The following is a 4,292-nucleotide window of genomic DNA, read 5'->3' as shown; positions in this document are numbered from 1 at the left end:
CAGATACCATCAAATCAAAATGAAGGAGTCCGATCAAGCTGCAACAGCATTCATTACCCCATATGGGCCATTCTGCTTCAACACCATGCCCTTCGGGCTCAAGAACGCTGGCGCCACATACCAACGCATGATTCAAACATGCCTGGAGAAACAGATCGACAAGACAGTTGAAGCTTATGTGGACGACGTCATCATAAAAACTAGGCGCGTCGAAACATTAATAGACGATTTACGTCTTACATTCGATAACCTCCGCGCATATGACATTAAGCTCAATCCTGAAAGTGCGTTGTCGGCGTCCCCACCGGAAAACTGCTGGGCTTCATCGTTTCCAACAGAGGAATTGAAGCAAATCCAGCCAAAATCCAAGCTCTTTCGCAATTGGCTACGCCAACAGACCTTAAACAAGTCCAAAAGCTCGCGGGTTGCGTGGCATCCCGGAAGCTCCGTCACTACTTCTAGGAGTGTTCGATCACGGTGGCTTCCAAAGTACCACTCAACGACATCACAAACGACCGTGATGCCACGGGCTGGATTGCCAAATGGGCCATTGAGCTCCTTCCATTTTATATCACATGCAAACCACGTTGAGCTATTAAATCCAAAGTACTGGCCGACTTCGTCGCCGAATGGATAGAGGCCGAACTCCCTAAAAAGTACAGCGCATCTTCCAATTGGGTTATGTATTTCGATGGCTCCAAAATGCTGGCAGGGCTAGGGGGCGGGGGTCGTCTTAATGTCACCAACTGGAGACGTCGTTCAGTACGTACTCCAAATACTATACGCAGACTCCAACAATGCAGCCGAATACGAGGCCTTATTGCATGGTCTCCGGATGGCTGTCTCCATGGGCATACAATGCCTAGAAGTGCGCGAGGACTCAAACCTTGCAATATCTCAAATAAATGGAGACTTCTACGCCAAAGATCCGAAGATGGCAGCTTACCATAATGCCGTCATAAAAATGTCGGCCCGGTTCGAGGGGCTCGAGTTCCACCATGTGGCTCGAGAAAGTAATCAGGCGGCGGACATCCTTGCTCGTATCGGCGCTAAGCGCGACCCCGTTCCACCTAATATCTTTCTGGAAAGGCTTTTTAAGCCATCCGTGGTGTGGCAGGGGGAAAACAGCAACACTAGTCCGGATCCGAACATAAACCCAGATTCCGAAAACACCGACATCATCGGAGGCTCAGCCACCGAAATAACACCGCCGGTGCATCTCATCATGGTAGTCATTGCCCCATGGACCGAACCCTTCCTGGCCTACCTTAATAGGAAGGAGCTTCCTGAGGACCAGAATGAGGCCCGCTGCATTGTCCGACGTTCAAAGGCCTACAAGGTTCATGACGGAGAGCTCTAGAAGAAAAGTGCTACCGGAGTTCTTCAAAGATGTATCTCCGAGGAAGAGGGGCGGCAGCTCTTGGTCGAGATTCACGCCGGCCTCGACGGTCACCACGCCGTAGCTCGGGCCCTTGTTAGCAAGGCCTTCCGTACAGGGTTTTATTGGCCGATGGCCCAAGCAGATGCACAGGACATTGTCCAATGTTGCGTCGGATGCCAACTCTTCGCCAACCAAAGCCATATCCCCCACTGCCTTACAAACAATCCCCATTACTTGGCCTTTTGCGGTCTGGGGACTCGATATGGTTGGAGCCCTTAAAGGAGGAAGCCATAAGAGAAAGTATCTGCTGGTCATGGTGGATAAATTCACCAAGTGGATAGAGGCCAAACCAGTCAAAACGGCCAAAGCGGGGCCGGTAATCAATTTCATATCTGGCGTGGTACACCGTTATGGTGTCCCACACAGCGTAATCACCAATAATGGCTCTAATTTCACAGCCGACGAAGTGAAAACCTGGTGCGCTAATCTGGGCATTAAGCTCGATTACGCCTCTGTCTATCACCCGCAGACAAACGGTCAAATCGAATGGGCTAATGGTCTTATAATGAGTGGCATCAAACCTAGACTAGTGCGGTCTTTGAAAGAATCAGACAAGCACTAGGTGGAGAACTTGACTCCATACTCTGGGGGCTGTGGACCACACCCAACCGCACTACCGGATATACACCTTTCTTCATGGTGTATGGTGCAGAAGCAGTGTTACCCTACGATATTATTCATGACTCACCTCGAGTGCACATGTACGAAGAGAGAGAAGCCGAGCTTGATCGGCAGGACAGCTTAGATGCCCTAGAGGAGGAGCGCAACATCGCAAAAGCCCGTTCTGCATTTTATCAACAGAAGGCTCGCAGGTATCAAAGCAGAGAAGTATGGGCCAAGACTTTATAACGTTGGTGAACTCGTTCTACACCTGCCGGAGAAGAAAAAGGACAAACTCAAGCCCAAGTGATGCGTCAAACTCAAGCCCGCTGCATTGTTCTACACCTGCCGGAGGGTCCCTTCATCATTGACGAAGTCCTCACCGGAGGAGAGTACCGCCTGCGTGATGCGTCAGACAATCACCTGGAGCCGAACCCCTGGAACGCGGCCAGACTCCGATGATTTTATGCCTAGCGCCGAACTCTGTGTTCGTCTCCTTCCTCCTGTTATTAACGTTATTTTTTCTCTCTCTTTTCGTTTTTTTATCTTTTTTCGTTTCACTCTTTAGCCCTACGATTTTAGTACGGCTAGACCGTCCTCCCCTAACGCGTACATCTCCACATATGTACATTCATTATACCTGGGGTGATGAGGACATCAATACCATTGTTACACCCACAGCCCCTACTGTTACATATACTGGACCAATTACTAGAGCTCGCGCACGCCAATTAAATTACCAGGTACTTTCGTTTCTTGGTAATGATTCTAATGTTCATGAGATTATGATGCTGCCTAAATTGGATACATTTGTTTTGCTTACAAATGAAGGTCCTAGCTTGGAGAAGGATGAACATTGGAGCAAGAACACGCATGGAGTTGATGGCATGCGCAAGGGGATCAAGAACTGAGTTACAAGTGATGATTTCAGGACTTTGAAGCCGCCATAAGGAGTGCATGAAGCCTTGGACGAAATATACAAGATGCCACTTCATAATATTCGTCCATAGGCTATTCTAGGTGCTGCGTCACCTTATTAATGGGCCAGGCCCATGTAATTTCGAAATACTTAAGTATAGGCTATTTTTAGAGTCCGTATGTGGCGGGAAACAAGAGTTAGGGTTGGTTTCGGACCCCACCCTCAAGGGCCACGAAATTCCCCCCTCTTCCTCCATATATACAGCCCTTAGGGCATCGTTTAGACTTTGGGGTTTTGTTTAGATTAAAAGTTCGCCATAGCTGCAACTTCGCGTACTTCGTTTGTGTCCAACGACCAGACCAAGACGTCACAGAACCCCACCTTGATCAATAAAGCTTTCATCTTATATTCGCAATATCCCGATTGCAATCTCAGTTTCTTGCTTGTTCTTCGTTTGCTCGCAGGAAATAGACCCTCGTGGTCAGGTTGATCGTGCTCCGGCGTGGTCAATAACCCTCGGAAGTTGGTTTAGCGATTGCTAAGGCGCGACGTCTCGCACGTTCGTAGTCGGATCGTCAAGGTCGACTCCCACAGAAAACGATAGCCACCATCTCATCGAAACATCGGGACACCTTAGCCTCTACCAAACGAGCTATGGAGATGCCCATCAATAGATATCAATGTGAGTGAGTAGGGATTGCCATGCAACGGATGCACTAGAGCTATAAGTATATGAAAGCTCAAAAAGAAACTAAGTGGGTGTGCATCCAACTTGCTTGCTCACGAAGACCTAGGGCATTTTGAGGAAGCCCATCATTGGAATATACAAGCCAAGTACTATAATGAATAATTCCCGCTAGTATATGAAAGTGATAACAAAGGAGACTCTCTACTACGAAGATCATGGTGCTACTTTGAAGCACAAGTGTGGTAAAAGGATAGTAGCATTGTCCCTTCTCTCTTTTTCTCTCATTTTTTTATTTGGGCCTTTTCTCTTCTTTTTTATGGCCTCTTTTTTTTCGTCCAGAGTCTCATCCCGACTTTTGGGGGAATCATAGTCTCCATCATCCATTCCTCACTTGGGACAATGCTCTAATAATGATGATCATCACACTTTTATTTTCTTACAACTCAAGAATTACAACTCGATACTTAGAACAAGATATGACTCTATATGAATGCCTCCAGCGGTGTACCGGGATATGCAATGACTCATTAGTGACATGTATGAAAGAATTATGAACGGTGGGTTTGCCACAAATACAATGTCAACTACATGATCATGCAAAGCAATATGAAAATGATGGAGCGTGTCATAATAAACGGAACAGT

Source organism: Triticum urartu, chromosome 7 (assembly GCF_003073215.2).
Source record: "Triticum urartu cultivar G1812 chromosome 7, Tu2.1, whole genome shotgun sequence".
Taxonomy (NCBI): Eukaryota; Viridiplantae; Streptophyta; class Magnoliopsida; order Poales; family Poaceae; genus Triticum; species Triticum urartu.
This window is presented reverse-complemented; position numbering follows the sequence as displayed.